At 32.7% G+C, this 22550-nt stretch overlaps 1 protein-coding gene across 2 annotated transcripts in view; it reads right to left on the reverse strand.

The window, feature by feature from the left end:
- LOC118182177 (uncharacterized) overlaps nt 1-22550 on the reverse strand; it is a 314256-nt gene that overhangs the window by 58451 nt on the left and 233255 nt on the right. The window contains exon 1 of one of the 2 annotated variants that reach the window (XM_035351499.2): nt 5797-6015. The exons of the other annotated variant lie outside the window; for it this stretch is intronic. The gene's annotated coding sequence lies outside the window, so the exon portion shown is untranslated. Of the gene's footprint in view, nt 1-5796; nt 6016-22550 lie in introns of those variants that run through there. 2 annotated transcript variants of the gene reach the window in all.

The following is a 22550-nucleotide window of genomic DNA, read 5'->3' on the forward strand; positions in this document are numbered from 1 at the left end:
TATTGATTTCCTTGAAGAATTTAAACATATCTATTATTCCACCAAGTCCAAAAATTGCTTTGAGCATCATCTACAGTTTTTTTTTATATAGAATTCTGCGTAACAGATTTTGAGTTTCTAATAACAGAGGCATAAGTATGACAAGTAACAACTTTGAAATTATTTTGAATTCCATGTGACTTATTACCAATGGTAGAAATCTCGGTGAACAGATTGATTGCGTAGAAAATTTCGTGGTTTTCTCTGATGTTACGTAAACACGACACGAAACAGTTTCCCTTAAAATTCCTCCACGAAAACGTTTCTTCGCTTGCCATAATCCAAACCAATCATCCCAATCCGTATTACTAACAGAAATCAAACATTAGGTTTTATTTTTTATACTTAATTTTAGATTTTAAGCAATTAACTGTTCAGAATTTATTCAGTAACTAACTCATTTTTATCACTAAAACCTGCAACCAAATTTTACTAATTAAAAAATAAAACGGTTAACTAATTTTATAAATGAAAGTAAATAAAACGAAATGATACAGTGGTTTCTCTTTGCGGAGTCGAGATTGGCTTATTGTAGTGCCGTGAAATTTTCCACCCATTGTTTATTTTGTTTTAAAATTGGACTGTCGTTGTGTTGGCGCCTAGAAGCCGCGCGGTAAATTTATTCAACATAGGTGGTTCGACCACGGTTCATATTCCTGCGGGAGGGATGGAAGCCCGGGAGTTTTCATGTTTTTCTCATTGTGTAATGTAAATACGAGCCAATTTCTTTGAAAAAGTATTCCACGAAAGCATCCCTTCCTGGAATGTTTTGCCATAATCTAAATAATCGAATACAAGATTTAAGATGTGCTATTGGGGAAAAGCTCACTTTTCCTCTAACTGCGATTTATCTCCTCAATGATATTTATTATTCAAAGTGTGTACTTGTTAAGTAGATTTTATATAATATTTTTTTCGAATTTAAAATCAGTTATTGTTTTAAAAAATATTTAGATTTGAACAACTCATATAATGATAATATAATGAAAAATTCTTCTGCAATGGACGTGAAGACTTTCATTTATAATTATTCAATGCACTGTATTCAGTACAGTTATTCATATGATAAAAAAGGGAAGTATTTGCGAATAGTTATGATAAATTGAATTCCTTACTTTGTTTCGAAAATAGTTATGATGAATTGAATTGCTTACTTTGTTTCGAAAATAGTTATGATGAATTGAAATGCTTACTTTGTTTCGAAAATAGTTATGATGAATTGAATTGCTTACTTTGTTTTCGAAAGGAAAAAATTAACCTTATTTGGGATATCGTAAGTACAAAATGAAAGTTATGAGCATAAATGGAAGCAAAATTATTGGGATTAAAAAATCCGAAAAGAATTTTAATTTTTATTAGTTCACATTAACGACTATTCAAAAAGTACAGAATGATTTATCATGACTAGAGAACAACACTCTGCTTTACATCTGACACTAAAATATTCGCAGTATTGTTAAAGGAGGAAAATTTTGAAAGATCATTCAAGCTGCATTTCTGAAATTTCAACCATTCGGTGTATTTTAAGATAACATTTCGGGGTTTTATCAACCTCGGTGACTGGAGAAGAAATTTTAAAAATTTAGAGCTCGCATATAAAATTTTTAGTAATAATTATCTATAGTCTTTATAATACTTAATAATAAAGTTTACATGCACAACCCAAGATATTTGATTAGAGGAAATTTTACAGTCACCTGATACTCGGCATTTTGGGGAATTTTTAATCTAGCAATATATGGCTTAGGAAGGAGATTCGTTTACCATACCAGTTTCAGACAGATTTATCTATTGATTGTTAATGAATACATTTTATAATAAAACTGAGATCATCGCTTTGTGGTGGTTCATATTTTTTATAATAATTTCTGAGGAAAATTAAGAACTTTTCCTTTTCATCAGTATATAAATATACGAAAATTGAACAAAAAATTAGCAACATCTGTAAAAGATTTTGCAAAGGTACAAGCAAATAAATCTTTCCTTCGAGGGAAGAGCTCGTGTTCATTATTTGAGACACTAAAAGCACTAATGTAATTAATTCGAAGGAAGCAACTTTTGTATTAATTAATTTTGGCATGTGCTGTTTATTATCTGCTGCGTCACTTCGTAAATTAATCCGGTAATTTAAAAAAGGATCTATAAAACACAGATGCAAATTACTTTTTGGTCGTTTCCAGTTTCAAAGTTAATCTTGGTGTCTTGGAAGTAAGAAATTATTGCACTTTTAGAGTAGTTGGGAATAAAAGATTGATAGATCTGTGTTTAATTTTTACTTGTTATTTTTCTTCAAAGTATGGAAGTATGATGTACTTTTGGAGTACTTAAGACTAATAGGTTAGTGTTTATTTTATACTCATTCCTAGTCTTCAATTTTCAGCCTTTTAGTAAAATAGGTATTAAGCAAAATATCATGATTAGAACAAAGTTATATTTTAAAAACGAGACAGAAATCCTTCTCAGTAATGTAAGTGTGAAATTGGGGAAATAAGTTAAACCAAATAAAAGTTTGTCAAAAAATCTATTGAACTTGAGACAAGAGTAAATAACTGGTTAGAGAGTTTTGCGCTTTAAAAAGTGATAGAATCCAAAAGGTATCTCAGAAATTTTTCTATAAATGTAGCGTATACGTTGCTATCATAACCACTATTTCCTACCTTCAATTCTATATCGATATTTTTTCCACATCTTTTGCTGCTTTCTTTACCAGGTAACAGGCTAGTAATGGTAGGTAGTTAGGAGTGTCTAATAAATTCAAATATTTGAATAATAACTAATAAAATGTGGGAAATTTTAGGAATTAAAGCATAGGTCGCGCAATACAGTTTTTCGGAGTAGAAAACGTAAAAGGTTAGCTATGTCCTCGCCTGGACTACAACTACGGAAAACCTTGCTCTCTGAAAGTATGCAGCATCATGAGATAATGGCGATAATTTCTTATATTCTTCCCTACTTAAATGTGATTTCCTCAATCATCCTTTAAGGTACAAAACAACAACATGTTGTTGTTTTTGTTTTTTTTGTTTGTTTGTTTGATTTTGTTTGTTTGTCTGTTTGTTGTTGTATTTTTTTTTAACTTAACTCTGTAAGCCTTGTGTAATACTATGTGGTGCACAAGGATTTAAAATTTTCAATAAAAAAAAAAAAAAAAAAAGGTACAAAACACAGCAGGCAAAACAGAAGTGAAGAGTTATCGTCCCCCACTGTAGAGGCATTATGTGTTTTGGACCAGAAAACATAAGAAATCAACTATGCCATCACCGAGACCCTAATTTTAGTAACTAACCATTTGCAACACCAAATCATGCATGGGGGAACAACGTGTAAGTAAGTACCTTTCACTTCCTTGGAGCATTTTAAAAGTAACATTTTGTATTACTAAAACATTTATCATTAAAATAATCTCCTTCTCTCTTTTTTACTTCTTTGTACGAAGTAAAGGAACCGTTCTAATCGCGAAAAATTTCGGTATCATGTTCAAACGGAAATGTATTTTGATCGCTCCCGAATCCATTTGGACGATTTTTTTACGTGGCTCTGCAAGTACGTATAGAATAAAGGACTCTTTTTTTTAAACGGATTGTAAAATGGATTTGAAATGGATTCAAAAGTTTTTTTTTGTCTGTACGTACGTACGTAAGTATCTATGTATCTCGCAAAACTCAAAAACGATTAGCCGTAGAACGTTGAAACTTTGTAATGGGACAGATATAACACCTAGTTGTGCACCTCATTTTTTATTGCAATCAGCAGTGCTTAAACGTTATGTATATATTATACCCACCCCTTACCCGGCTTAAAAGTCCTAACCCGGCCTTTATTTTTGCAATTATTGGTTATAGTCATATACTTCCAATTACATAAGCGTTTTAAGTGACGAAAATATTCATGTTTTGGCAGTGTTAAATTAAAAAAAATATTTTCGATAAATAACGAAATCTAATTGTATATATTTTGTTGTATACAGTTTATGTATGTAGTTAGTCTAACGATAAATAGACAACCATATTCAATATCAGTTTATTGTTATTCTGGAAAGAATATTTATTAGGCCGTATAAAAAAGTCGTGGTGGCCACATCAGATTTTTTAAAGTACTTTTAATTAGTTATCTCCTTTTGAACAAAGTAGGAACTGAAGTACTTATGTGATATATGTATATGCGGAGTGAAAATGTTATAAATGTTTTGTTTCATGAGAATTAGTGATTAGTTTTGATTTTTTAACCTTTCTTATGTGTTTTGGAGCGTCAAAACTCATATTCAGATCGCTAGCGCAAATCATACGTACTTGTTAATGTACCTGGAAACTTACGGGAAGGAAGGTTATCAAATTTCGTGACTGAGCTAGATATTTGATAAAAATAATTACACTCGTAAGAGAACTTAAGACTTATAATTTTTCCTTAACTAATCTTTAACTGAATAGAATTAATGTTAAATCAAAATACTCATGGAATTCTTCGATAAAATACCCCAATTTAGTAAAAATGGAGTTATACACCATGCCTGCAAAAATAATTTCCCGGCGTTTCTTTTCACAATCACTGGTTGCAGACACATGCTTCCATTATGAAAATTACTTAAATGACACAAGGATTCCTATCTTCATATTTTTAACTGAAACAAACTATACAACTTGCGATTATTATCGGCCAAGAGGGTTGCAGCATACACGTATATTACATTACATTATAAAGATTCATGTTTTCGTATTTTTTAACTGAAACAAATCGTATAAAGTATTAAATTATTAAATGTAACTTTATATACGTTCCCCAGTTCCCAATATTTATATTCAGGAAAATGTTATATTCATTATAAAAAATAAAACACAAAAGGCCTGGCTACCCGTACGGCAAAATTTAAACGATATGTTTAACTTCAAAATTTGCGATTTTTGACGTCAAACTTGATTTGAGGAGTCAATTAATAAATGAGTTAGAATAATTCGAGGCTGATGTTTTTATTTCCTTAAATTTCTTTCAGATATTCTTTAGTGATTTACTAACATGTAACATTCTTTACTTTGCAATATTACAATTGGTATAGCAAAAGAACTTTCACGCGAAGAACTGAATAATCCAGACTTATAAGCTTTGAAATGTTAGGAATACGTTATTAAAATTTTCTTGCGGTTTTGTTGTTTTAAGATCCTATATGATGTCCAGTTTTAAAACAAAGTATCTTTCATTGCATGGGAATAAATTTTTAAACCTAATGATTATAACATTTTCCAAAACATAAGGCTAGGCTTCGGAAGATGTGTAAAACTTTAATTTTCTTAATTTAACAAAACTGATTTGTTTCATTTAAAAATAGAAAAACATTAATATTTTAGAAATTTAAAACATTTCTCTAACTTCTGAAATTAAAGGCTGGGTAAAGACTTTTGCGATATCGGTGTAAACTTTATTAAATAGATTTTAAAGACATATCTGCGTGAAAGGTTAGATAATCTAATTACACTATATAATGTTTATTAAATAATTAAACAAATAATTAATGAAAACCGTATATTGCATATAATAAAACGTAAAATTTTAATTTAATAAAAATTAAGGCAAACTGTCTGATTTTTGAAAATTAATTGCTAATTTTTTAATTTTAAAAGACGATATATGAGTGTCTAACAGAAGGAATCGGAAAAAAAGAACTTTTCAGTTAACTTTATATATATATATATAAATCACTAAAATTTTATTTCCTGTTGAATATTAAAAATAAATTTATTTCTTATTAAATTGAAGTTTACGTACCTGAATTATCCAAATTTATCAAACTTCGTTGTTCTTTTCTGTAAACTTTACAGATATGTAACAACTGAAATTGAATATATTTTGAAAGAACAAAAAAATTAAAGTTGTTGGATAACGTGGCATGTGCAGCTTTTAAAGCAACAATTTACAGATGTAAGTTTCTCTTAGAGATTTTAAACTCAATTTCCATTCATAACTTGCAAGTTCTTATATACGCGAAATGCGCTTCACTGCCTCTTTTCATAAAGACATTTCAAAGGGGATTCATTGTTCACGAGAGAGTCTACGCCAGATTCGGCGTTGTTCTGTGCTTACGAGAGCGAGAAAATAAGATCTCCTCCCTTTTGAGGGGTTATATGGGAAGGTCAGAATGAATATGTGCGGAACGCTCCGTGTTTGTTACATTTTATGAGAAATGGCGGAAAGAAGGATATTAAAACTGTCTTTAAATGACCATTCGACACAGTGCAAAATCCTTTTCGCCCAGTGATACAATGCATAACTAAAAATGTTATTAATATGAATAAAATACTCAGCATCAATGTACAGTAACTGCAGATCGGTTTTACTGACCACTACCATACTGATTATTATTAGCATGAAAATATTTTTAATAATAAAAAATTCATTACTTTTGTTATGTGTTCACTTTCTACAAGAGCTAGCTTTTTCACAAAAGCCATTTTTATTTTTGAAAGCTGATCTGTTGGAAAGAGGAACTGTAACGGAAATGCGATGCGTGTATTCTAGAATAGCTGTTTTTGATCTGATCCTTTTGCATTGCATACTTCAAAGCTGTCTGCATTACTTAGCTATAGTGTATTTAAAAGAAGAATTTTTGCTGTTTGCTATGTTTGAATTTTTATTATTTTCGTATCTAATCAAATTCTTTTAATTTTAAGAGAAATGATCTAACAGTTTCACAAAGCGTAATCGAACTGAAAGTTTCACTAATTTCATGAAAAAATTTCAAATTTAAATTATTTCAGTTCTCTACAAATTACCCAGTTAATAATATATTAAGTCTCTAAAATAGGTCAGTCATGATAAAACTATATGATTTATTTGGAAGGCTTATAATTTAAAGAAAAATTGTTTAATCTAGGCATTTGTTTCCTCTAAAACTGTATAACGCACGAGTGCGAGCATGCATAAATGAGGTAATTAATTAAAACGACTTAAAAGAAATTTTTAGGAATGTCTAAACTTTGAACGCTGACTTTCACTGAACAGTTGGGTGGATTCTTTCTTGTTGGCCTACCGTTAATAATTGAGATAATTTTTGTTAAGGCCTATACCTAGGATTAGAAGATTTTGTAATTAAAGCTTGGAAATTAAATTTGCCTCTATCCTGGAAAATCCTTTTATCATTTTCGTTTCAATAAAATTTGATTCTAATTAGTTTTATTTAGTTAGGAAATAATTTTATTATTCATCCTTCTAGGCTTAAGAATTTCTGTTCCGTTGTATCTTATCCGTTTTAAATTAATTTGTAATATTTTATCAATATGAAAGAACTTGGAATTTTTAATTTTAAGGCAAAATTTTTAATTTGGAATTATTTTTTTAAGGCAAAGATTTCGAGACTATCGGCATTCTCATAGATCTTGCTGTTCGAAGGAAATCCTCTTTTCTTTTCAACTCTTTCATCTTGTTTCAGAGAAACAGTGTTTATGTTACATGTAAACAGTTGGGAACTGTGGAAACTTATATCGTCAGTCATTTCAAACGCAGGAACAGGAATTTTGGACAAACTACCAATGTTACTTAGTTTTTGTAACTTAACGACAGTAACATTTGTAGCTACCTTGAAAGAAGTAGAAATATTTTATGCTAAGATTTAAATTAAGTGTGGTCGAAACTAAATTAGCTGATTTATTGATTGACATGAATATATTTTGTGTGAAGAAATAACCCGTTGAAAGATAAAATGTTAATTTTTTAGGACAACAGAGATGTAATTCAGGGAAGAAGTAATACTCTTTATATGTCAATAAAATCATCTTCAGATAACTATAAAAGCAGTTACGAGGTAAGAATGACCAACCCTATACTTTGATAAGTATGCTGTTGAAAAAACTGTAACATCAAAAATGCAACAAACACTAACAGTTTGTAAGTATCTGCGGATTTATTCAGACATATTTTCAAGTTTATAGACAAACTGGCTACATTCCTAGCTGCAGTAAGGGTTAAATGAAAACAGACTTTCATGTAAACTTCTTAAGAATCTTCTTAAATTTATGTCCAACGCAACGTAGTAGAGAGAGATCACGCAATCGCCTTGCTTTATTCAATTTATTTAATACCTTTTATCATATTCTTTCAGAATTCGTTTAAAGCGAAATCTTTTGCAGGTTTAAATAGCATAAGCCTGCAGCAGGATAAGACATTAGTGTGAAATATCAAAAGATCATATTGGAGAGCCAAATGATTAAAATTATTATTTAATAATTTACCTGAAGAAATTTATTTGAGATTCGAAACTTATTACTTAATCGAGTAAATATTTTTTTTATATTTTTTACGTAATAACAGTTATTAAGTAAATACAAATTTGTAAATTACTAGTACTTTTAATGATTAAAAATGATCTGAATAATTTGTTAGGGAAATTTTATTTAAATTTTTATGCTGACAGGATTGTAGAAAAGAAATTTTGAAACTCTCATCATATACCATTGATTTTGATTGTAGACTGTCCATGAAATTAGGATAAAAAATTTCACGATCTTCACTTTTAACAAATTTCTTATAGATGGTATCCGTAGAGCATGAATTTGAGAAATATTGTTACTGGTGAAACTGTAAAATTGCTAACAAATATTTTATAATCTCTAACAATGTTTATGAGCAATTTTTTACGATTCACACAACTAAAATCTAAATCTAAAACTGTCAGATTCAGACTTCAGTTCATAAATTGGTAAAAGGAACTTCAATTCATAAATTCTTAAAAACCTGTTTGGCCATTATTTACCTATTTTTCAATATTAACTAAAATATTACTTAACTCCGAAACACACAGTTTGTTTCGATAAAATATTGTTACACTTTTTTCCTCAGTCTTACTTTTAAATTACTAAAGAGAGCCTATTTTTTATTTATCTTTAAACTAATATTTATTTTAATGCTGATATTTTTTCTTAAATAATTTTCATGCTGAAAAACGCTGAGTTTTGTTGAACAGCATTTGGTAAAAGATAACGCTGGTTTAGAACATCAGTTTCATATTTTCAGTGATCCAATACATTAAACATTTAAATTGTTAATAAATTATCTTCTTTTTCTTCAAATTTTTTTCTCAGATTCGTTTTGAAAATATAAAATTAATTTACAAAATGACACTTCAGTTGACATTAAAAATTACATGTCAAAAATACATATTAATACTTAAATTGCCTACTTTTCTGTTTGCCTCGAATTATATCAATGTATTTAACCCCCTAAAATATGACCACAACTTCTTCTATTAAAAGCAATGTATTCTTGCTTGTACGTCTGTAAACTCTTTTGGAGGATTAACTCTCTTATATTTATACAATTTTATGCATTATTAAAATTGCTCAACAGATGGCAGCACCATTGATAACATACTAGAAGATTTACAGCTATTTGGATACATACAGATAAAGAATTCTATACTTCAAACTAACCGTAGAAGATGTGAGGTACTTTATATTATCTCTCGATAATGGGCAATATATTATTTTAGTTAGGAAGTTTACCTATATGCATAAATAGCAACGTAATAATCTCATATTCAATACATTTAATTAATATCTTACCTACATATTCATACACATATTCAATACATTTATGTAGTTGAAGTGCTTTGTCTTATTGTACGTATTCTGCTTCCCTGCACGTTGCCAAATAAAGATCTAATATTGAAAATAAATGAATATATAATTACTAAAAAATAAAATTAAATTAAAAAATCCCAAACAACTGAGAATTTTATATTATATACTGTATATTATTTTGCAGAAGTTAACAATACAGATGAAATCAAATGTGTGCATTATGTAAAATAATTACTATGTAAAATTCATAAAATATCTAAGTAAAGAAAAAAACACAATTAAATATTCTAATTTCAATTTTATGGACAGTCAGTTCACAAGTCAGTGTATTACATTAACATCGACACTGGTTTCATCTTTGTAAAGTAATGAGAACACCATTAAAATTTAATGAAGAATAATATGTACCAGAAAAGATCATCAAGAGTAGTAGGAAAAAATCTTATACGTTAATGAATAACGTAAGAATAAGGAATAAATTTAAAAACGGCGCCTCATGGTGAGTAATAAAATTACAAATTTGCAGAAATGGAAAACTGGTCTCAACTACACATGCGATACAAAATTACAACTAACATTCTTATTATAGTGATCAGTTTTATCGTGTTTTCGTATCAGCATGCTTATAGGATGTCACGTAATATGTTATTTGGGTCTCCCGATTCATTTAAAATATCAAAGAAACAACTCAATATTTAAACATCCCGTCCAGAAGTATTATACACTAGCTATAAAAATTAAAAATCTCAGAATTCTTGTTAACATAGGTATTTCTATATGCTTTGCAATCTCTTTAACAGCAGGACTGGCACTAGGATTTTTGTCCCCCCCCCCGCCAGTGCAAACTCTGCGAATTCTAAATTCAGCAACCTGATTTCTTTCTCAGTTTTAACACATCCGCCGCTTTTTTGAGACTACACCGATTGCACCGTCTCTGGGTGTCGGCTCTGTTTAGTAGTTTTCCTTCAGCGCTGTAATAACACACTTCAGAGTTATATACTATCAGATGCAGAAATGTTTGGAGGAAATTTTGAAATGAAATTCCTATGAATGTCCTATGCAATATTCAAAAATAAATAAACATATAAATAAATAAAACTCAAGCTCTTCGAGTGTTTTTGGAAATAAATAAATTTTTAGTGGCAATACTTATTTAGGATATACAGCGAATTATAACCTTCATTAAAAGCTGTAGCTATGCAATGACTAACTTTTGCAAAAATTTCAGAAAAATAACCACAGAAATGGACGGACTTACAATCTTAGGCTTTACAAAACAACAACGTTCTGTTACTGTAAGTCTAAAGCTAGTCCAAGACAAACAATTATAAAATGAGCAAACTTACGCGTTTTCTATTGATGTTCCTCGCTATGTCTCGTATTTTCCGTGATAGGATATTTCCGAAATTCGCCTCCATGTGCTCTGCAGTCTGTCTAATGTAATATAACATAGGCACACTTTTCTGTAGATAGATTCAATTTCTACAGTTCCAGACTTCTGAGTTCAAAAGTTACTTCGGTGTTTAAGATTTTTACAGTATATCTAGCATCTTTTATTATAGTGCTTTCTTTCTCTCTCTCACACACACGATATATATATATATATATATATATATGGTGTGTGCGCGTGTAAGAACTTTACTAGACATCCTATATATTTTGCTATACATCTTTCTCTCTCGCACACTCACACACATACACATGCACACACATACATATATATAGTCTTAAACATTGCAAAATTTAAAGTAATACTTTCAGAGTTACTTGTAATTAAATAACTCGGCGATAGTTGCAGTTCATTGGCAATATAACAGAATAATAATGGAATAATCCAAGCTTAAAATCATATTCTGCCAGAATAGTAAGAATAAAATATTTTGCTGTAACACAAGAACGAAAACAATAAGTAAATACAAGTAAATAAATAAAAAATCCAAAATATAGGCTTACCATACGTCCTGGTTTACCCTAGACAGTCCTAGTTTTTCTGTGTTGTCCGGAGTTGCAAAAATGTCCGGTGTTTGACAATTTTATGACTGGCCGAGTTTATTTATTTATTTTATTTTAGAACTGTATGTTCGATATCACGTTCTTAAAATTCTCTCATCCCTCAGCCGACGTTGGAGCAAGCACTGACGTCGATTTTGCTACCAGTTTTAGTTAGTCATTTGGCAACACAACAGGGGCAATGTGTTTGTGTTGTTTTATCGTGTGAAGTAACTCCCCTAGATGGTTTTAATCATTTTATCTCTATTCGTTTTATGTTTTATCATAGCAAACGGCAAACGTAAATGTGTGTTTAATGTTAACCCCGAACAGGAATAAAAAATTTTTAAATTATGGAAAGACAGTAACAATAAGCGTGTTTATTACACACTGTGTACTGGAGAATTTTCTGTTGCACATAAAGGAAAGGGAGATATTGAAGACCACGTGAAAATATCTAAACATAGGAGGAGTGCTGTAAATGTTATTACTTCAGCAAACATATCATATTTTTTTCAAGCCAAAGATAGCAATCTGGAGGGTGCTGCTAAAGAAGATACGTTTTCGTTTCACACTGCTAGACACGAACTCAGTTTCAAAACATCAGACTGCAAAAACTGGCTAAAATGCTATATGACTCAAAATGTGCATCTGCTAGAAGAAAAAGAGAGGCAATTATTGTTAAAGTTATTTTGCCATTTATATTTGAATATGTTTGAAAAAATTAATTATGTAACAGTAACAATGGATAGCTCAAACAGAATGAAGTAAACCTTGTTTTCATTAGACTAGAAGAGAAACACGCTAATGTGACAATCAAAACCGTGAAAAACAACCTTATATTTAGCGTAGGTATAATGAAACACTCAATCGATTTCGAGGGCTTGTTTTCATTGTTGTAAGATATTTCAACCTGTAGGAGGGAATTCAAATTAAGCTTTTAAATTTCGATGAAGCGTCAGGTGAAACTGCTCAAATTTTGACTCAATATCCTTCGCAATGCTTGAAAAAATACAAACGTGAACAAAAGTTGGTTTGTTATACTGCCGATAACACTAACAGTAATTTTGGTGGTATGTACAGTAATTTGTACCATCTTCTGCCAAAGACTTGCTATGCACTCTAAAAGAAAATAATGGTATTCAGAAACAAAAATTCTTCTCAATCGTAGACAATTTTCATAATTCTAGTATTCAGTACTTAGAGTTATGGAGAACCAGTTTTCATAAAGATAGTAAGTTTCAATGGATAAATTTACAAACTGAGATTGCTTGGTCTGATTTAGAAGGGAATGCACGATTCGTTAGCGAAATTACAAAAGATTCCATAAATATTGATGACTCATTTGATGAACGTACATTGTCGAACCACATAATTCAAAACCGAAGGGTAGGTTGTGGATCAGATTCTGAGTAAGTACTAGATACTATTGAAAAGAAGTAGAAATAATTTTTAAGGTGTTTCAAAAGACTGATATTTCCTGTTGCAATATTTTAAAAACTTTTGAGTTTGCAATGTCTTTGTCTGGACATCTGCTACAATTGAGAGTTTTTTCAATTATGTGGAACATCTGGCCTGTAGAAATGGGTAGAGGTTGAGTATCTACCGTTAAACATTTGCTAAATTGTAGGGTTTATATTTATTTTAACTAACATTTATTTTAAGTTTAAGCTACCTTTCCTGTCAAGCCTTTACTTTCCCCTAGAATTATATGTAATATATGCCAGAATATGTAAATCGTAGTAGAACGCGCAGAGTATTCAAATTTTAGCAGAAGTAAATTGAGTTTAAATAGAAGGGAAACGAGATTCTAAGTGTGCTTCTTGAATCACGAGTGTGAAGGTTGCTAGGTAGAAATTTAAGAACCGCGCGTTTCGGCCTGTGTGCCTATTTCGGCAGTTCGTTGAATCTTTCAACTTCTTAATCAGAAAGTTTGCTGAATCTCAGTTGTATCTTAGAACGCGTTTAAGTTAGTCACGATTATAGAGCCTCGTAGGTAGTGACCTCGTTATTTATTCATCCTGTTATTTATTTTTAGTTGTACTTTTCTATTTTGTTACACCGCTGGGTTGGCGTAGTTTGTGAGCGTCAAGTGAACGCAGCTGTATTTCGAAAGTGAAATAAAAAGGGATTTAAACCCGTCTTACGAGTTTGTATAATTTGCATTTTAAAGCAGTCACTACTACTGTTGCTGACCAGTTGGGGCCACGCAACATCACATTGGCGCCGGAACACCTTACGAACTGAGATGGCCGAAAACTGGATGGAAGCTCCTGTACAACTCCAACAGCAAGAGATAGCGAACCAGTTAGAGGGATTTGGATATTTGGTCCAAACGATGAGAGCAGCTATCAAGCTAAACGTCAATTTCGACGGAAAAAATTCGGCGGCGATATTTTTAGAAGGCCTCGAAAATCATTTCCAGCTATACCCTGTGCCTGAAAGACAAAAAGTTGCCATTACCACGTCTGCACTAAGAGGACAGGCCTCATTATCGTGGAAGAATATAGGGAAATTTTATAAGGAGAATTCGGAGGCCAAACATATACCTTTGAAAATTTCAAAATATCATTATTAAAGGCCTTCCCCATAGTGAAAGACCGAGCAAAGCTAGAAGCCGAACTGTATAGTTTTTATCAACGAAATATAGAAGAGTTGACGGACTTTATTCTGCGAAAAGTTAAGCTAACGGATATGCTGTATAGGAAGAAACCCGACGCGGAGATTATTGAAATAATCTTACCAAGATTGCTACCTACTAACCAAGATTACTTCAAAATTCGAAACCCAAGCACCTTTCAGGAACTCTTCGAGTTGGCGGTCAAGTTCCAAAATCGCAGAATAGCGGAAAAAGCTAGAGGGGCATCGTATTCTCAACGTCTCCGAAGGCAATCCCCAAATCAGCAGACCGGAAACACAAATCCCTCTTATGGGGAAAAGAGCTATCAAGCTAACTCATCGAAGGTCGAAGGTCAAGGCCCAAAAAGGAAATTTGAAAACAACCGTCCGCGTACCCAGAAGACAGAAGTTAAAAGGAAAGCTTTAAGCGAGTAGAGGGGCCTGTAAAAGCGAGGGTCCAGACCCCGGAAGTTTCGAAAAAACCCTCAAGAAGATACCTGAATACGGTCGTGGTAACGAACTCACAATTACTGATTATACAAGTCTTGGTTGGCGATGTATTAGTAGAAGCCCTCATCGATACAGGGGCAGAAGGTAATTTTATGAGTGATACATTTTTAAGAAGAATTTTAATAGGTTACGATTATTTAAAAATAAAACACAGAAATTATAGCAGCGCATGAAAAAACTTGTCAATGCATTGGGAAATTATCATTGCAAATACAGGTAAAAGATGAAAGCCTCAAAGTATTAATTTTTGTGGTCAAAAATTTGCAGAGTCTAGTCATTTTAGGCATGGAGTTTTTCAAGGCCGCGAAGGCCAAACTGAATTTTCAGGAAAATTCGATTATGCTGGAAAATGGATCGGAGGGTGGTGGAGCCAGTGAAACAACCGCAAGTGGACCTTAGCCATTTGAATGACCATGAAACCCAAGCCATCCAGCAAGTGGTGAGTACTTTTTCGAACTTGTTTTCAGAACGGCCTGGTAATTGTCATATTGTTACGCATGATATACAATTAACTGACGACAAACCCTGTAGGACTAAACCTTACCGGTATGATAAACAGAAAGAACAAATAATTGAAGAACACATTCAGGAAATGTTGAAGAACCAGATAATAACGCCCATCAATAGTGAGTACGCGAGTCCAGTCATACTATGTAGGAAAAAGAATGTGTTCCCTCCCTCGGATAAAAGGGCTTGGAGGTTTTCTATCAATTACAGAAAGCTTAATAATGTTACTAAATTCCCAGTTTACCCATATCCGGTTATAGAGGAAATTATTAGAAAGATTAAGTCTACGAGATACATGACTACGTTGGACTTAACGTCTGGGGCTACTATCAAATAGCTATGAGATCCGAAGACATACATAAAACCGCGTTTATCACAAAATCGGGCACTTATGCATTTTTACGCATGCCCTTTGGGTTGTGTGGGGCCCCTTCAACATTCCAGAGAGCTATGGACATTGTTCTAAAGCCTGTCCTAGGAAAATCGATTTTATTCTATCTAGATGATATAATTATAACGAGTAGTACGTTGGAACAACATATTAAAGATTTAGAAGAGGTTTTTTAAATTATTAAAAGAGGCCGGTCTTACAATTAACGCATCAAAATGCAAGTTCGCGACTAAAGAACTTAAATATCTGGATTATAAAATTTCGGAAGAGGGTATAAAAACTCAGGTCTCAAAAATAAAAGCGATCAAGAATTTCCCACCTCCCAACACCGCCAAGAAACTTTCTTCTTTCCTTGGGTTATGTTCTTATTATCGGTCGTTCATAAAAGATTTTGCGAACATTGTTGAACCGTTGTTAGTAATTAAAAGAAAGAAAAGTAAGTTCACGTGGACAGCAGAGGCAAATACTGCATTTGAAAAGTTAAAAGAAACACTCATCAATGCCCCTGTTTTGAAATTCCCGGAAGGGTACGAAAACCTGGAAATTGCAGCAGATGCGTCGGACTATGCCGTAGGTGCGGTTCTCGTGCAAAATGGCCATTCTGTGCATTTTTTAGTAAAACTTTAAACTCTACGCAAAGGAATTATACAGCTACAGAGAGAGAAACATTAGCCGTATTAATGGCTGTACGCAAATTTCCAGTTTATTTCGGCAATGCGCCAGTAACAGTCTTTTCGGATCACGCGGCTGTTGGTAGACTTTACTCGGGGAAAGTCCTAACGCCCAGGTTAATAAGATGAGCTTTAAAAGTTCAAGACTATAACCTAATAAATTAAATATAAACCGGGTAAGGAAAACAATGTTGCTGACGCACTATCTCGAATAAAACTGGATGAGGAAGGCAATGAACTCAAATACGCTGTGTTGACTTCAAAAATTTTAGATTCTAGAGAAACAATTATTGCTGAATTGAAAGCTGATCCTGAATTTGGAAGTATCTATGCGTATTTGAAAGACCCCGAAAGCTTTGAACACACAGATATCGATGCAATAAGAAATAGAGCAGAAAACTATGAAATAATAGATAATTTATTGTTTTATACGAAAGCAACAAACGAAAATTTCGAATATAAACCAGTCATCCCAGCCTCGCTTCGATTAAGCATTTTGAAGGAACTACACGACGCGAAAACGGCGGGTCATATAGGGGTCAGAAAGACTTTTAAAAGGGCACGCGAGGCGGTATATTTCCCACAATTATACAAAATAGTAACTGCGTATGTCAGGTCCTGCAATCAATGTCAGTTAATAAATGATATTAATTACAGCTCGGCCGGGTACCTAAATAGCATTCGCGCTATATTTCCGAATGAAATTTTAGGCATAGATCTTTTTGGTCCTTTCCCCCAGAGTGAGTTAAATAAAAATCGTTTTCTTTTAGTAATTGTAGATCATTTTTCAAAATGGACAGAAATTATTCCACTTAAACGCGCGTCAGCCAAAACAGTCGCAGATGCATTCTTACACAGATACATTTTAAAATACGGTGCACCGATAAAAGTCATTAGCGATAACGGTAAACAATTCGTTAGCCAAATATCTGAAAACATTTGCACTGGACTTAGCATACGCCATATCAAAATGTTTCCGTATAGACCACAGGCAAACATCGCAGAAAGAGTTAATAAAAATATTGTAAAAATAATTCGAAGTTATGTTAGCACACATCACAAGCGCTGGGATGGCTACATAAATGAGTTAGCCTATGCTTTAAGAACAGCAAATCATGATACTACTGAAAAAACTCCAGCAGAATTATTTTGAGGACGTAAATTAATTACGCCACTAGATAAATTATTCTTTGTGCAACAAAGAGAGGAAGAATTCAAACAAAAAGATATACAGAAACTTATTGATCAGGCGGTTAAAAGTTCGGATATGGCAAGAAATAGACAGAAACTGTACTATGATAGTAATTCAAGCAAGATTCCAGACCGGAGGCCGCCAAGACCAGCCGTCCAGGGGCACCCCAAGAGGCCGGCGTACAGAGGGCGAAAAAGAAAAGTCACCATGGAGGAAACTTCCATGAATTCTATAACTTGGAATCAATTTTGCCAGAAGAGGATGTCGGAGTTCCAAGCATCGAAAAGTCAAAGATAAGTTAAAATCTCCTATAAATGTTTTTCTTTGTTCTGAAATGTTCTGCGTAAATACGAAGTTCTATGTTTGGACGGAAGTCAGTTTGTCTCGGTTGAGACTTAGTTTTGCTTTACTTTATTTAGCTAAGGCAAATTCATTATTTTCTTTAAGTATAAAATCTAACAGCGAGCAGTTCCGCCGTGAAGCAGATTTTAAAGTAGAGGATAAAGTTTTAAAGCGAAAGTTTTCTTTATCAAGTGCCCCAGATGATTTCACTGCAAAATTGGCTCCAAAATTTGAAGGCCCCTACGTAATTCAGGAAATCAAGGGAGTCGTATTGTGCCTTAAGAACGAGAGAAGGGAAATCTGTAAAGCAAGTCCCGACCAGGTGAAAAAATATTATAATCAAAATGATTTTGAAATCCTTAAAAGTTTCTTGCAGGACTCAAGCGCAAAAGAAGTGGAAGGTCCAGAAGTAACGCCACCCGCTCCACCACCCAAGAAGCAGAGAACCGAAGAGGAACCTAGCCCTTCTACAAGTCATGCTGGGGTTCCGAAAAGAAGGAAGGAAAATGGTCAGACTCCAGCATTCAAGAAATGCAAGAAATCAACGCCGCCGGGTAAAGAATTTTTGGTAAATAGGAAAAGACCAGTTACAACGTACCGCAGTAGGAAATCTGAGTCGAGGAAACCACTTCCAGGGCCAGATAGTCAGGAGCAAGCAAGGCCGCCGTTCACGAGAACAAAAAGACAGAAGGAGGAACGAAAAGATTGCCACCAACAGAAGAAATTCAAGCAAGTTTCCAGACCGGAGGCCGCCAAGACCAGCGGTCCAGGGGCAAAACGGAAAAGACAGTAACTCGAAGACTACCACCCCAAGAGGCCGGCGTACAGAGGGCGAAAAAGAAAAGTCACCATGGAGGAAACTAGAAGAACCCAAAAGCAGAGATTGACTTCCATGAATTCTATAACTTGGGATCAATTTTGCCAGAAGAGGATGTCGGAGTTCCAAGCATCGAAAAGTCAAAGATAAGTTAAAATCTCCTATAAATTTTTTTCTTTGTTCTGAAATGTTATGCGTAAATACGAAGTTCTATGTTTGGACGGAAGTCAATTTGTCTCGGTTGAGACTTAGTTTTGCTTTACTTTATTTAGCTAAGGCAAATTCATTACTTTCTTTAAGTATAAAATCTAACAGCCTGCTGTTCCTGTTGGTCGAAAGACTGGTTCTGTTATGTTAAGCCAGAATTTGGCCGAAACTAAAATAACTTCGTATTCCTTGTATTAATGAAAAATTTAGTTTCAGTGCCGCCAGCTCGGCGAAGAAAGCGTGAAGTAAAATTTTATTTTGATCTTATTCATGTTATTGTAATTTGTAAAAATCATATGTATTAGAATTTTGTAAATATAGGTAAATACTTGAAAGTTATATAAAAGTAGAATTTAGTCTAGAAGCATAAAATTTTAGATGCTAAAAGTAAATGCTCGAAAACAATGAATTCAAATTTAAGCATTAAACTGTAGATAAAATCATGCTTTAGAGTGAAAGCCTGCATGTCTAAAGATGAATGAGGGGGAATTAGAATGAATGTGTTTTGTAGGGTTCTCCACCTACACTTGAATTTTAAGAATATTAAACATAGCTCATCGAGTTTCAATATGTCGGATTAAGGTGTGTCAAATTTGGTCGTTGAATTCTAACAAATCATTGTGGTTAGGGGAAGTGTTGTAATACAAAAACACGAAGATTCCCGTTTGACACCACACATGGTGGAGAGCCAGGGTAAAGTTAAATTCATGTTTGAATACTTGAATGAATGGAATTAAGCAGTTAAATAAGGAAAAGAAAAGGTTCGAAAACGAAAACTTTATCCAGTGTTAAGAAAGTGTAAGTCATAATGTATTTAGAATATACTGATACTTATTCCTTCCAGATGCTGGAAGGAAGAGAAAAGATTGATTGCTGAAGACCAGAAAGGATCCTGTAAGAAGATATGGTAATTTATTCATATACAGAAATGATTGTAATTTTTGATAAAACAGTTTGTTTTATGTAAACGGAGCTCTTGAGTTTTAGATAAGAATATGGAAACTCTTCAACAGGCCGTTTCTAGGACCTGCTTCCAAGTTTACCAAATTCTGGCAGCCGCAAATGTAGGGTTTATATTTATTTTAACTAACATTTATTTTAAGCTATCTTTCCTGTCAAGCCTTTACTTTCCCCTAGAATTGCCAATGCCAGAGTATGTAAATCGTAGTAGAACGCGCAGAGTATTCAAATTTTAGCAGAAGTAAATTGAGTTTAAATAGAAGGGAAACGAGATTCTAAGTGTGCTTCTTGAATCACGAGCATGAAGGTTGCTAGGTAGAAATTTAAGAACCGCGCGTTTCGGCCTGTGTGCCTATTTCGGCAGTTCGTTGAATCTTTCAACTTCTTAATCAGAAAGTTTGCTGAATCTCAGCTGTATCATAGAACGCGGTTAAGTTAGTCACGATTATAGAGCCTCGTAGGTAGTGACCTCGTTATTTATTTTTAGTTGTACTTTTCTATTTTGTTACACCGCCGGGTCGGCGTAGTTTGTGAGCGTCAAGTGAACGCAGCTGTATTTCGAAAGTGAAATAAAAAGGGATTTAAACCCTTTTTACGAGTTTGTATAATTTGCAGTTTATAGCAGTCACTACTACTGTTGCTGACCAGTTGGGGCCACGCAACATCACAAAATGTTAAAATTAATTCAGAGATTTCTTCTTGTGAATTTTATGATGTATTCAAAACAAACAAACCATTTCTGGAAAGAGTCATATCTTGTGAAAAATACTACTGAATAAATAAAGTTTAATGCTTCAGGAAACTTAAGACTTTTAAATATGTCCTGGGTTGGACCCTAAAAACTATGGTAAGCATATCAAAATAATACTGTAGAACAAAATTAATTCCTGCTCAAAACTAAAACAACAGTGAGGATAAAAAAGGAAAAGATTATAAAAACTGAGCTGAGGTGTTGTATTACTCGTGACATTTGCTTTAGAGTATAACATAAGAAAGGCAATTATAGTTCTGTTTCTGAGTTGTTTAAGAACAATTTAGAAAGGCCAAAGGCGAATTTAATTAACTAAAAATAATGAACAGGTTAATTGTTCGTTGTTTGCCTAGCTTCGAAATGATTATAAAAGGAAAACGCAGCACTTGGCTAAAATCCTTCCGTAAGATTAATTCAAAAGTAATATAAAAATGAAAATCAAATCAGAAATGTCTAATCAAATGCTGGAAATAGCGCAAGCTAATGTTTCAATAGCTAAGACTACTGGAAGCGTAAAAATAAGCGGACTAATAATGTAATTTTAAAAATTAGAAAAATAAGAATAAATAAATTACAGAAATAAGGGACAGTTATGAATTTCCCGCAAAAAATAAATAAATAATAAATAAATAGCGCGACAAATACGTATGTCAATTAACATGAATATATTTACTTATATATACATACATTTCTTAAAGTTTCTGGCCATGTGGAATACCATTTCATGATTTCTAATGTCACTTGACATATTTGTCACGTTATGTAAATTTTTTTTGGCGGGAAATTTATAACTGTACGTGAATAAGCATATTAATTTTATATGATTGATAATTATAAGTAAATAAGGATATTGCAATGATTAAACATATTCGTTCAATTAAAAATTGTTTTAGACGACAGAAAAGATTCATGTTTTCGCATTTTTAAATTAGAAAAGCATGATTTTGTGTAGAATGCGAAATGTAATGTTTACATGTTCCTCAGGTCCCTGTACTTACATTTAGGAAATTAAAAAAAATAAAACACAAAACATTTGACCTTTTATATTACAAAAAATTCACCAAGGTGTTTGAGATTAAGATCGGGAAGGGCTGTACACAAATTAAAGAGCGAAATATTTGCATTTGTATGTAATATTAGCAAATAAATAAATGTTTTGGCCGATTACCACATAATGATTCTAAAATAATAAAACTTTTCAAGAATATTAATAACGTATTTTTAGAATTTGAAAACCTATAAATTACTTGTGGAAAAAGTCTTTCAGTATACAAAATTTCGCAAAACCAAAAATTACAAACACTAAATCACGAATAAATATCACCGAATAGCATTTAAAGAGAAAGATTGAACGTCGAATTACTCTAATTTATTTATTAACTGATCCCTCAAACCAAACTCAAAATGTTTTCAAATATCACAAATTTTGGAAATTAAATATCCTGAACAATTTTTGTCGTGTAGGCCTCAAACTTTTTGTGCTTGTTTTTTTATAACGAGTACAAAAGTTTCCTAAATATAACGAGTAGACAGTTTCATATTTGATACAAAATCAAATATTTCAATTTAAAAACACGAAACCATGAGTTTTTGTATTATTTGACACATTTTTGTTTCTAGAAACATATGTGTTGTTGTTGTGACTTATCTCACTTGTCTGACATTAACATCATAACATGCCCACGAAATTAAACGTGGCAAGGAGAGTAAGATTGCGCCTGTCGTTGGCAAGAGTCTTGAGTACCATCCAGGTGACAATGCGACTTCGCCCCCAGTTTTGATAAAGAGCACCTCGGGGAAGACGTAGACATGTGCTTGAACTTCCTGCTCGTCATATATTTAGAGTGCTTCCATGCCGCAAAGACACTATGCATTTACAAACATTCATGCCTTCTCCAAGATTCGAACCTGGGCTCTTCGGTAGCGCAGTAGGCTCCCCTAACCACTATATCGTCTGCGAGGAACTGGAAACATATATTTATGACCATGCTT

This window comes from Stegodyphus dumicola, chromosome X1 (assembly GCF_044657685.1).
Source record: "Stegodyphus dumicola isolate Sdum_Otavi_A_Nest chromosome X1, ASM4465768v1".
In the NCBI taxonomy this organism is placed as follows: Eukaryota; Metazoa; Arthropoda; class Arachnida; order Araneae; family Eresidae; genus Stegodyphus; species Stegodyphus dumicola.